General features: G+C 40.4%; 1 protein-coding gene across 3 annotated transcripts in view; it reads right to left on the reverse strand.

Annotated features, from left to right (window-relative positions):
* Positions 1 to 10,191, reverse strand: part of MGAT5 (alpha-1,6-mannosylglycoprotein 6-beta-N-acetylglucosaminyltransferase) — a 141,465-nt gene extending 131,274 nt beyond the window's left edge. For 2 of the 3 annotated variants that reach the window (XM_070947995.1, XM_070948150.1), the window contains exon 1: positions 8,614 to 8,737. The gene's annotated coding sequence lies outside the window, so the exon portion shown is untranslated. Of the gene's footprint in view, positions 1 to 8,613; positions 8,738 to 10,045 lie in introns of those variants that run through there. The other variant, XM_070948081.1, reaches the window with a different exon arrangement.
* Positions 10,192 to 14,026: the final 3,835 nt, after the last annotated feature.

Consider the following 14,026-nt stretch of genomic DNA (forward strand, 5'->3'; position numbering starts at 1 on the left):
ATCAACTGAAAATGATTATGTGCCATCAAGTCATTTTCAACGCCTAGTGATCAATAGATTTTCTCTGTATCGTTGGTATTTAATACTTGAAAAATTATCAAAGATGTATAAGGAACTTTCAAACGTATGCTGGAAACGCAACTGTACAAAGGGTAGTTTTTATCATTTCTGATAAAGTAAAGAAATATTGGAATCAGGTTTTTATCTTAATTTAGAAGATTCTTAATACATTTTTAAAATAAGTATAAAATTGAAATCAGAAGTTTCCCTTTTAGGTTTGATGGAGAAAGATTTTGAAGAAAATCTGGAACTTTGTTACTATATACAGTGGGGCAAAAAAGTATTTAGTCAGCCACCAATTGTGCAAGTTCTCCCACTTAAAAAGATGAGAGAGGCCTGTAATTGTCATCATAGGTAGACCTCAACTATGAGAGACAAAATGAGAAAACAAATCCAGACAATCACATTGTCTGATTTGGAAAGAATTTATTTGCAAATTATGGTGGAAAATATTTGATCACCTACAAACAAGCAAGATTTCTGGCTCTCACAGACCTGTAACTTCTTCTTTAAGAGGCTCGTCTGTCCTCCACTCATTACCTGTATTAATGGCACCTGTTTGAACTTGTTATCAGTATAAAAGACATCTGTCCACAACCTCAAACAGTCACACTCCAAACTCCACTATGGTGAAGACCAAAGAGCTGTTGAAGGACACCAGAAACAAAATTGTAGACCTGCACCAGGCTGGGAAGACTGAATCTGCAATAGGCAAGCAGCTTGGTGTGAAGAAATCAATTGTGGGAGCAATAATTAGGAAATGGAAGACATACAAGACCACTGATAATCTCCCTCGATCTGGGGCTCCACGCAAGTTCTCACCCCGTGGGGTCAAAATGATCACAAGAACGGTGAGCAAAAATCCCAGAACCACACAGGGGGACCTAGTGAATGACCTACAGAGAGCTGGGACCAACGTAACAAAGGCAACCATCAGTAACACACTACGCCGCCAGGGACTCAGATCCTGCAGTGCCAGACGTGTCCCCTTGCTTAAGCCAGTACATGTCCGGGCCCGTCTGAAGTTTGCTAGAGAGCATTTGGATGATCCAGAAGAGGATTGGGAGAATGTCATATGGTCAGATGAAACCAAAGTAGAACTGTTTGGTAGAAACACAACTTGTCGTGTTAGGAGGAGAGAGAATGCTGAGTTGCATCCAAAGTACACCATACCTACTGTGAAGCATGGGGGTGGCAACATCATGCTTTGGGGCTGTTTTTCTGCAAAGGGACCAGGACGACTGATCCGTGTACAGGAAAGAATGAATGGGGCCATGTATCGTGAGATTTTGAGTGCAAACCTCCTTCCATCAGCAAGGGCATTGAAGATGAAATGTGGCTGTGTCTTTTAGCATGACAATGATCTCAAACACACCGCCTGGGCAACGAAGGAGTGGCTTCGTAAGAAGCATTTCAAGGTCCTGGAGTGGCCTAGCCAGTCTCCAGATCTCAACCCCATAGAAAATCTTTGGAGGGAGTTGAAAGTCCGTGTTGCCCAGCGAAAGCCCCAAAACATCACTGCTCTAGAGGAGATCTGCATGGAGGAATGGGCCAACTTACCAGCAACAGTGTGTGCCAACCTTGTGAAGACTTACAGAAAACGTTTGATCTCTGTCATTGCCAACAAAGGATATATAACAAAGTATTGAGATGAACTTTTGATATTGACCAGATACTTATTTTCCATCATAATTTGCAAATAAATTCTTTCCAAATCAGACAATGTGATTGTCTGGATTTGTTTTCTCATTTTGTCTCTCATAGTTGAGGTCTACCTATGATGACAATTACAGGCCTCTCTCATCTTTTTAAGTGGGAGAACTTGCACAATTGGTGGCTGACTAAATACTTTTTTGCCCCACTGTATATTGACAATGGTAAGAATTCTATATGCAAGAAGATGGAAAGACACACTAATTCCCACATGGAAAAATAGATGTTAAAGGTGATGGAGTTGGCAAAACTGACTGTTGTAATTAAGATAAAAATCAAGGTAGTTTTATTTTTATTTGGAAATTGCTGTGATTTTTGTATTTTACTGTACTGAAAAAAGCCAGATGTCCCTACTTACTTTCTTTTTACACCTTTTTTTCCTTTATCTTCCTTTTTATTTCTATTTCCTTATTTCTTTTATTTCTATTTCCTTATTTTTATTTCTTATAACAAACTTTAATAATTAAAATGAAAACATTTTCTCCATGATAATCTACTCCTAACCTGTTATTTTATGTCTCCCAATGGTGCACTCATTTAGCACTACTGTGACTGAATCCATTCACACTGCAGCCGGTCATCTTCTTCCTCTTTTCAGTTCCACTTTTCCCAGCATTAGAATCTTTTTTGAAGAGCTGAGTCTTCGCATAATGCATCCTGATTAGGATAATTTATGTCTGGTCATTTACGCCTCAAGTAAGAAATCTGGATAATTTGTTTGATGATCCATTTGTTTGTTTTCTTGGCTGTCCGTAGCATCGTGAGGGCTCTTCAACACCGAAGTTCAAAAGGATCAATGCTCAATGTCTATGGAGATCCTCAGTCATCCAGGTCAGGGTTGTCTCAAAGGTGCTTTTTTCAAAAGGCAACTGGACTTTCTATCTTTTTTCTTCTCTTCTTGAAGATGTTTTGCTTCTCATCCGAGAAGCATTTTGAGTTCTGACTGAATGCTGAGGAATGGAAGGATTTATATTCCTCGCAGTCATCTGATTGTTAGCACTTTGAAGGTGGGTCAGTAACTCTCTGAGAGTTGTTAAGGTCCCTTTGGGGTTTAAATAAAACAACCACTTCACAAACACATGGCACAACATAGGAGACGAAACCCATCAGGACAAGATTTAGCAATCCATCTGCATTTGAATGACAAAGGTCACTCATTTGGAGACAGTGAAGTCCACTTTTTGGACAGAGAGGACCACTGGTTTGAAAGAGGGATTTTTTAAAAAGACCATCACTGTTAAAATTGAACAGCCCTCTCTCAACAGAGAGAGTGGGATACAACACTAACTAGCTCCTGTTAACAACACAGTCCTCTCAGCAGTTCCAAGAAGATTCCACAGCCATTTGCACTCTGATTCAGATGACCTGGAGGGCATAGATAAACCCCTCAATGACACTGAAAGAGCTAATGACTCACCTTCAAAGCGCTAACAACCAGATGAGCGCAAGGAATCCATTCCCCAGCATTGAGTCTGCTTCTTGGATGAGAAGTAAAACAACTTCAAGAGAAGAAAAAACAGAAGTCCAGTTGCCTTTTAAAAAAGCACCTTTGGGATCAATGCTCAATGCATCAATGCTTTTTTTATCCTACTTCTTTAAAGTCTAACTTTCACTTCCATGGAGTGTCATAGGGAATACTGTGACTTGCACAATTCTGATCTTTTTTAAGTATAGATGCCAGACAGAAACTGGCTGAACCAAGGGAAGGAGTCCAGCAGGCGATTAGCTTAAAACAAAGTCTGATCCCCCTTGAATACTGTTGAACTGTATCTAGTCTGGTCTAGGTGCAAGACGTCAATCTGGAAGATTCCTGTATAAGAGGTACGAGCAATACAGTAACTAACTGAACTCTGCATATGTGGATCTGATGGTTTGTGCCTGACATTAGACCACATCACAGCATTTGAATATCTTTTCCAAGGTCTCCAAGGTTGTTCTACCAAGTGCTAGTCTATGGCATATTTCTTAACTGTTGATAGTTGGTATTAAAATATAGATGGTATTTACTATTTCAATATCTTTATTGTCAATTTTAAGGCTGGTACAACAAAAGTTGGATTAAGTTGGATGCCAATTTCACTTCCTACATCATGCATAATACATTCTCCAAAATAACAGTTCTCTCCAAATCACATATTGACATTACTATGGCTGTAATCATTATCATATAATGGCAATGCTGACAAAAATATATTTGTATCTTTTTTTATGAACTTTACTTTTGTTTCTTATACTCAAAATTTATATTGTGTTTATCAATAGGTATTAGAATCCATTAACCACAGTTGTTAGATACAATAACAGAACTTTCTGACAGATGGGGAAGCTCTCTCAAGCTGCCAGATGCAAAGGAACAAAAAGCTGTCTTAAGTCAAACATCTGACTCAGAACTGTTACTGTTCTTTCCAAATTTGATCTTCAGATTGCCAAAAATTCCAAATTAGAAATTCTGTAGATTGCCAATCCTACAGATGTGATTGACAAGGCTAATACAGATACAATGTCAAGCCTTATCAGGCTTCAAGATTTCAAGTAAGTTGAGTCAAGCCATAATGTAGTTTCACCTTGGCTTGGCACATTATGTGAATCAGCCTTTGTGTTTGTAAAGTATCATTCGTGGCTTAGTATAAAATGTGAATCCTGCCAAATGTGGCTCACTATGATTAACGAAATGTAGCTTGGAAATCTACGAGGTCAGCCAACCGGTTTTCCTAGTCCCGTGTGAAGATGCCAAAGCCTGAAGTTAAGACATGTTTCATGTCTTAAGCATGTGCTCTAGTGGTGACCTAGGGTCTTTCCACATGATGTATTAGATAATTGGGACTGTTATTATATTTGTTTTTACATCTAAGACCTGTTCTTAAGAACACACATTTTTGAAATACATAAACTGTTTGATCCCTGCTATAAACAACATATTGCATTAGCTGGAACTTGTTCTTAAGAGTTTCTTCTTATGGCATACTTCACAGCATTTAATGAAGAAAAATAGAAGCCTATATAGGTAGTCCTCGATGTACGACTATAATTGAGCCCAAAATTTATGTTGCTAAGTGAGAAATTTGTTAAGTAAGATTTGTCCCATTTTATGACTTTTCTTGCCATATTTGTTAACTGAATCACTGCAGTTGTTAAATTAGTAATACGGTTGTTAAGTGAATCTGGTTTCCCATTGACTTTGTCAGAAGGTTGCAAAAGGGGATCACACCAGCACACTGCGACCGTCATAAATGTGAGTCAGTTGTCAAGCATCGGAATATAAATCACATGACCATGGGGATGCTGCAACGGTCATAAGTGTAAAAAATGGTCATAAGTCACTTTTTTCAGTGCTGTTGTAACTTTGAACTGTCACTAAATGAATTGTAAGTTGAAGACTACATATATATTTTGTTCTCTTTGGATTCACTTAACAGCATTAGTTATGACCTTATTTCTTAAACAATTTATAAGACATCCATCTCACCAAAATGACTCTAGGCATATCTGAATTGAACAATCCCAATCTTTAGGGGGGGGGGATCTGAACACAACAAAACAAGCCTTTACCTCACTTAAGTAATTATTTGTGTCTGAATAAAATTTAAATTCATCTTAAGGCATTAATTTCACCCCCACCCTGAAGTAGATTAGCCAGTTATCCAAGACCCCAGGCAAGTAATTTGTATATAAATTGACAGAATTTGGGAATCCAGGCTGGAAAAGTTATTATGATAACTAGTTAATTCTATTGCAGTCTACTAGAAAATAAGACCCACTGAGACCAATTAAGCTTTCTTCAATTAAATACAGAATTGTAACTATAAAATTGTGGCTTGAGTACGAAACATTTCTTTCTAGAGATCCAAGCTCTAGCATTATGGGATATCATCGACTGTAGGATATACCATATCTCTCTACCATGAATCCTTCCCACAGAAGAGATTCAATCTTGGTTCTTTTTTTTGCAAACCCTGCAGAATATCCTACCCTCAATTTTTTATCTCCAGGTACAACCTAAGACGAAAGAGTTGATTGATATAATAATGGCCAGACTTTACATAGAAAAATGTCTCAAGTCAATTATGTCCTTAAATTAACAAACTCTGGAAAGCTTCACAAAGTTAAAAGAGCAATTCCATAAAAACAATCGCCCATATGTGCTAGTTGTTCCCAACTCTAGGGGGCGGTGCTCATCTCTGTTTCAAAGCTGAAGAGCCAGCACTGTCCAAAGACGCCTCCGTGGTCATGTGGCCAGCATGACTAAACGCCTAACTAAATGTATAATTTTCTACATATTTGTTACTTTTAAAAATATTTTAAGAGACAAATCCATCACATTTCTTTATATACTTACATAGTAAGTACTATTGTTATTTAACCTTGACAGGACCATGACTCCTACAGATATCAGTGGGAAATTGTATATTCAAAATCTCAGATATGCTGGGTCTATAATTCCCAGCCAGTTTCTGAGGACTAGAACCAGCCTGAATCAATAAGCTACATCATACATCCCAAAATGGACAACTGATCAAATAACTTTGGTAATACCAACTGTAACATGTTGACAAAAAATAATGTTAAACATTTTTGAATATGCTATAAACATGACTTCGGAACAACTTTGAGATGAAGTTTAAATGGGTTATCAATACTTACAGGTCTTTCTGATTTCAATGGTACAACTTAACCTTTCAGGCATGTTCAACCCACAGCCCATGTGCCAAATGTGGCCCTGGACAAGTTAGTAATGAGGCCCCACGAGACCCCCCCCCAAATAAAGGAAGCTTATTATTTTTTTATATATATAAACTATAGTATATAGTTTATATATATAAATTCCTCTTCACTCAAGAGCAGCCTAGGCAAGTCAAAAGGTTGGACACACCTGCTGTAGATCATTTCTTAAGCAACCACAATAAACCTTCTTTGGCAATCTTTGCCCGTGATATTAGCATTATATACCTGATTATTATAAGTACATTTGCCCTTTTCCTACATTGTTTTACTGCTATTTTTGCTAATGAGATATAATTTCTCTGCAGATTAGATTCTTTTTTCAACTCAGTAGAAATGTATTATTTGTATTAATAATGCAAAAAATGGCAGCATGCTAGACCAGGCCGGGGAATTTTAATAGAAAGATTTCAGATTCCATCCTCCCCGTTTTTAGCATAACAAGTAATTAACCACATCATGAAAACTCTTTTGTGTGGTCCAAGTCACAAGCCTGATAGGCTAAATAATAACATGAAGCTCACATCCTGCTATACTGCATCTTCTATAAGGGCTCATGGACTCAATTTACACTTTACCTGATAAAATATCCAGGAAAATCTTTTTGTATATGCAACTACTGTTATCAGATCAGTATGAAGTAGTTTCTTTGAATGTGGCCAAATTCTGCTGTGCTGCATGTAAAATTAGGCAAACTTTAATTGACCACTGTTAATCCACAACCAATCGCAATATGTTATTATGTCTGCCTTTTATTTTTATTTTTTACTATCATCTTTTAATGCTTTTATTTGCTGGTCTGTACTGACCATAATAAAGATTGATTTAAATATCATGAAATGTAAATGCAACATTGGCATGTGAACACTGCTGTATTGCTGCATTTTCCTAATATGCTACTCCCCACAGTAATATAAGCCATGAGACTACACTGATCAGTCAATAGAGGTCCTCAAAGCACAAACACCAGTTATAACATTTTTGCTCATATTTTCAATACTAATACTTTAGCCCCAAAACTCAATATCCTACTAATATTACCAGGAAGGGAAAATACTATATGACCTGAACTATCTCAGTGAAGCAGCACAGAACAAGGCCAAAGAAAAATGAGGGGTATAAAGAGAAGACCAACAAGTGGTTTTGTTGTTGTTTGTTGTCAAGGCTATCCACAGCATTCTAAGCTAGCCCCTTAAAAGGGGGCTGTTGTCCTCTAAAAAAAGGGGGGGGATCGTTGCTAATAGGATAGGGAGGGGAGAGAAAAGTTCCTTTCCTTTCAGAGGGAATAAATAGCAGCTGTCTGCAACAATACAGGCTGGAGGAAAAACAGCACTAACATGACACTAAAGGTCGTCCCTCCGTCTGCAAGCAATAGGCACAGAGGCGCCTCCTGATCCATTCAACAACTGAGAGGCAACCTGCAAGACTGTCAAATTGGTTCCTGGATCATCTTAAACAAGGCAAGCGGCGACTTTAGTAAGCAAAGGAGATCCGGCAGCAAATAATGGTTATTACAACGGAGAATCAGCCACCTCTCTCCAAAGCGGGGAAGAAGCACCACCAACCTTAAAAAAAAAAAAAAAATCGAGAAAAATGAGGGGAGGTGGGGAAAAAGCAGGTGTGGCAACCTGCTCTGTATCCATGGCCAAGGGAAGGGGGGAAAACACTTTCGTGCAAAGGGAAAAACAATGCCTCTGCCTTGCCTCAATCACACCATCAGATAAAATGAATTATACCAGGCACCAAGGTCCTTTCAGACAAAAGCAGCAGGTGACGAAAAAGGGTCGGGCGAGCGAGGAGAGGAGCCGCCACGGCGCCTCGCCTCCAGCGGTCCTGTCAACAACAAAAAAAAAAGACCCAAGGGGCGAGACGACTTTGCCAAAGTGTCCCGCAAAAAGCCAAAGGGACAAAGCAGGTCGTTTGCCCGCTTCTCCGAGAAGAGCGAGGTAAACGGAGAAAGGAAGAAGAAAAGAAAGAAGGAAGGAAGGAAGGAAGGAAGGAAGGAAGGAAGGAAGGAAGGAAGGAAGACAACGCCGCTCCCCACCCGGCAGGCAAATCATTCATGCATGCATGCATGCGGGCAAGGCAGGCAGGCAGGGCGGGCGAAAGGAGTAAACCTACCTATTCCAGGGCTTTTCCGACAGGAAAGGCGCTCGCTCGTCAATGCGGGCGAGGAAAAGGAAACTGCTAGGTTTTCCATTGCGACCGACCGACCCAGCACGCCAGCAGACCGCACAACTGGGGAGGCGGGGGGGGCAGAGCAGCGGCGGCACGAGAACCGGGAGGGAGGGAAGGAGGAGGAGTCAGCAGTTCCCTCCCCACAGGCGCCAAGCAACACCACGGTAGACCGCGGGCCCTCACACGGCGCGAGCTCCGCCGCCGGCGAGAAAGGCTCCTCCTCCTCCTCTTGCCGGAGCTCGCGGATGCTGCTTGCTCCCGCTCGGAAAACAGAGCGCGCGCAGAGAGAGAGAGAGAGAGAGAGAGAGAGCGAGCAAAAGCTTCTTACCAGCTTTCCTGGCGTCGCCGGCGAGGCGGACTCCCCACCCCACCCCCTTTTCCCCCGCCGCCTCCTCCTCGTTCCATTTTGCGCTCTCTTTCTCTCGCTAAGCGGCGGCCGGGGCTTGCCCCCCCCCCCGCCTAAGTGGCGGGGAGGCCGGACAGCGGTGCAGGAGCGGCGCTCGCTGGCGGCGGCGCTTGAGGGCCGAGTTCAGCCAGCTACCGCAGCGAAACCCCTGAGAATGCCTGCCGGACGCGGTGTTCCCTCCCCAGCCGCCTCGCTCTTCCGACTGCGGCGCGAGGGAGCCCCGGGCCGAGCAGGGAAGCGTCTGTCAGCCGTCTTGCCCGCCCGGGAGTGTAGGGAAGGAAAAAAAACCCTAACAAAACAGCCTCGCCGGAGCTAAGGGAGCGTCTGCAAACTACCCACCGTCAGCGGGAGCGACCAATGCCGAAAACGCTGCAAAAGACGGGAGGGGGGAAAAAAAAGTGGGGGGAGTTGTTGGTGGTAGTAAACGGCTCTATTAAGTGTAACGCGAGAATGCGTCCTTCTCCGGCCTAGGAGGACTCGCTCTCGGCAAAGGCTGGCGGGCGAAGGCTCTTGGACCGGCGTGTGACCGGCCTGGAGGAGGGGGGGGGACCCCCGACCCCAGAGGCAGCACGTCCCCGGTTCTCCGGAGTGCAGTCCGAAAGAGTCCCAGAGTAGGGCAGGAGAGAGTTAAGACCGTTTATCGCCGGGTGTAAAGCACCCCTGCCCGAGCAGGAAGCATCTGCAATCTCAAGTCCTGTCGCCCGGCAGGCAGGCAGGCAGCGTGCAAAACATATCCTGCCTCCTAACCGTTAGGGCTTCTCAAGCATTGAAGACATCCATTTGCTGGGAGAGAAAAAAAAGAGAAAAAAAGCTGCACAGTGGCAGGGTCTGCTTCCTCCCTAAGATGCTAAATGCGACCCCGAAGCCGATACGATGCAATGAGCCCCTCCTGCACTGCAGACTTTCCTACCTTGGGAGAAAAAACAAACAACGGGAGCGAGATAAAAGCGTGAAATAAAGCGGGCAAACCTTCGAAATTGCCGGCGGGAAAGACCATGCGGAATCTCGACTCTCTTGCCTTGGACGCGATTAAAAAATGGAGAAGTTGGTGAAAGCTTGCTTTGGAAACCCGTGGAAATGGGTCCGCGGTTCAGCGATTATCAGTGCAGTGCAGCTGGCCGCCGCCATCACTAACCCACAAACACACACAAAAACGCCAAGGGCGCTCAGCAGCTTTATCTACTTGGCCACAACCTGAAGGGACAGATAACCTTGTGAAGAAACTGGATCATATCCCTTCACGTTTAGTACAGCAATTAGTCACCGGAATATTCTGTTAACCCATTTTTTTGTGTAAAATACAGAACAAGTCACATTGGCTGGATTTGCTCAGCATACGGGATTGAAATGAGGCTAGCTACTTTTTGGTTCAGCGTGTCACACAAGCACAGCAACAGACTGTCAGTCATCATATTTAACTTAAACATTTAATGATTAGGTTCCTGTTCTGTCCCATTTCCACATTAGCTCCAGAATTCTATATACATTTTTACATATATTCTGTGGTAGATACTATACAAGGTTCTTTCCTAACTAGAAACTTTATGTCTAGAAGCTGTAAAGAACTGGATAGAAAAGATCAGACTTAGAATGAATTTCAAGAAGATAAGATTGCCACTTGTTCAGAAGTTCTCTGGTTCCATCCAACTTCAGCTGTGCATAGATGGCATTCCCACTAAAAGAGCAGATGTTCAGTTTGAGGATTTGTACACTGCCCAGAGTCACTTTATGAGACGATGACTCTGAAATGCATTGGTTGCCAGTTAGCTTGTAGACCCAACCTGTGTTCATGACCCAGATCCTTGCTGCCTTCAGGACTGTTTTCTCTAAGTAGAACCCGCTCATCTGACTGATAGGATATGCTGAGGATTCTCCCATGCCCCAAGATATTGAAGGGAAGGAACCCAGAGGCAGCCTCCTTAGGATCTAGGACAACTCAGAGTGCCAACTTTTCCCAGTCAACTCTCCCCAGTCATCTTATCCTGGTCTGACTCACCTTGGCCGACTTGCTGCAAGACAATTCACCACAGCCAACTCATCACTGTGGATAATTTGCCACAGGACAATTTGATGCTTGATAACTCGAGAGGAAGAAGTTAATTGCAGTGGGCCTTGTCTTGATTTAGGTTTGAACCTTCTCCAATTACAAGTCCTCGAGGCTGGGGCAAGTTGCAATTCTACTTGTCCCTCTCTTGAGTTAACCTGTGTTAAATTATCCCACAGCAAGTTGCCCTGTGGTGAGTTGGCTGCGGTAAATTGTCCTCAAGCAAGTTGACTGGGGCAAGCTGACCAGGACAAGTTGGCCATGGTGAGATGGCCAGGGCAAATAGACTGTGGTAAATTGTTCCGTTCCAACCCCCTCAATCTGGAAAAAGTTTTCCTTTAGCTCCATTAAGATGGTGCTGATTTATACAACTTTTGATGGTTCATGCAATTTGTGAGACAAATGGCCCTACCATAGCTGAAAGTTTGGAATCTCAGTATAGGAAAAGAAATAAATTAAAAACTCAATCAATCTATATTGACCTTTCAGTTATATACCAAAGGTCACACTTCGGAAAAATAGGAGAAATTAGATGAAAAAAATTATGATCAGAACTAGGACAAGTATTTAAAGTAAATAAATTCACAACTAATACAATGATTCCTTATACATTTAACAATATATTGGCTTTTTTCATTCTAGAGCTATAATCCAGTACAGGAACTCTCTAGACTGCACCTAAGATACAAAAATCACAATAAAAATTATCAGAAAAAATGTAAAGTGGATCTTTTTAAAATAGGAAATTCAAGAATATGTATTTATATTGACCATTTTATCTTGTTACACATACATTTTGAACTTGTAAATTACTAGTATTGATTCCTATTGTCCTTAGGATAGTGATTTGATTATTAACGGACACTACCTTCAGCTCTATTTCTCTCCTACGTAATATGAAGATTTTTTTTAATTAGTTAAAAGAAAACATGTGACATATTAAAAATCTAAATTTCTTATCAATCAGAGCCTAATAAATTAGAAATTATTTTAGAAATGAGCTCAGACAGTAATTCACCCAACTCAGACTAATTTCAAGAAACAATATTTTACCCAAAGTATGGTTATAAAATTGCAATTTGGAATAAAGGTCATAAAACATGATATCAAACAACATCTAAGTCTAATCCTTAATTTATTTACCAAGATGTTACAGCATCATAAAGTGCAGATTTTTTTTGTCTGAGAAATATGCTCCATTTTATGGAGAAGTAGTTGTGCAAGCTAAAATTAAATTATATATCCATGGTGTGTGTTCATTGCAGTTTCCTAAAATTAAAATGTATTGAGTGGGTTTTTTAAGTATATATTAATTGATGTGTGGGTATGTACACACACACACACACAAGCACAGAGTTCCTCCATGAGCTAGATGGCTGGTTTTAAAAATTAGATAAATAAATAAAATAATTTAATAAATAATTATAAAATATTTATATTTATATAAATTTATATATTTATAAATAAATAAATAATTTTTCAGGAGAATTTCTGCGGGATTTATAGTTCAAAATATTTAGAATATATATCTGTGGTTGAGTTTGATTGCAAAACTAAAATAGGGTTTATTTTTCTGGGAAAGGACACTAATGAGATTTATTTTTGAATAAACCTATATAGGATTATATTGTAAAAGTAATTTTAAATGGAGTCTTACAAATGTTTGCAGGAAATGCCTTTGTTTAAATTTCCTGTTTTGATCATTTGAAAACAATTTATAACATTATACATTTGTTAAGAAAGCATAAACGTATGTATGACAATCATATTATATCAAACAGCTATTTGTAATAAAAGCCCAATGTCCATAGAGTATTTTCAATATTTGATAGAAAGATCTTGTGTATATCCTACCATGAAAGAACTAGATAATCGCTTTGTAACTTTCCCACTATAGTGAAATAGTCATTCTTTCTTGTGTGTGTATGTGTATCCACAAGGGCAGGGGCGGGATGTGGTTGTGTACAAAACACTGTCATTTTCAGAGATGTGTACTTTCACATTTCACTTTCAATATTTGCACTTGTTAGAAAAGAAGAATGAATGTATCTCTATTTTAAGCAATGTTTAGAATTCATTGTCATACTATTCCACTGACCTACAATGCTAACTTAATATTTAAATGACCAAAACATAGGAATGCAAACTCACGCTGGAACACAAAGAAAAGAATGGAATTGGCACAGCTTCAGTTGTGCGCTGCTGCAGTGTATTTGTTTTTGAAGAGCAATGGAAAGTCCATGACATCTGGTGGTTAGTTTAATTCTTAGAAGGGGCGGTTTGGCGGGGGGGACGACATTTAATAGCAATAACACTTAGATTTATATACCACTCCATAGTGCTTTACAGCACTTTCTGAGCGGTTTATAGTGTCAGTATATTGCTTTAACAATCTGGGTCCTCATTTTACCCACCTCAGAAGGATGGAAGACTGAGTCAAGATTGAGCAGGTCAGGATTGAACTGCAGTGTGAACAGAGTTAGCCTGCAATCCTCCATTCTAACCACTGCACCACAACCTCTTTAATAAAAAACAATTATAATTGGTCATTACCACTGAAATAAATGGCACTTTTATTCCATGCAAATGATAGGAACACATTGAAACCCATTGCTTCCATGTTAAGTCATTAACTAAACTCTATTTTTCAGCTGTTTTGAAAAGGTTGTGTATTATATAATGTCAAGATCTGACATGAATGGTTCAGTTTATGCGTGGAAACTATCCCAAAATGTGAAAAATTAAATGGCAAAATAGCATTATTTTGAGGATTAGAGCAGGCAGACTGGTACAGGTAGTCCTTGATTTATGACCACAGCGGAATCCAAAATTTCTTTTGTTAAGTGAGACATTTTAAGTTAGCTTTGTCCCGTTTTACGACCTTTCTTGTCAGAGTTGTTAAGTGA

Source organism: Pituophis catenifer, unplaced genomic scaffold, assembly GCF_029215685.1.
Source record: "Pituophis catenifer annectens isolate HBS135680 unplaced genomic scaffold, rPitCat1.0.hap2 SCAF_1, whole genome shotgun sequence".
In the NCBI taxonomy this organism is placed as follows: Eukaryota; Metazoa; Chordata; class Lepidosauria; order Squamata; family Colubridae; genus Pituophis; species Pituophis catenifer.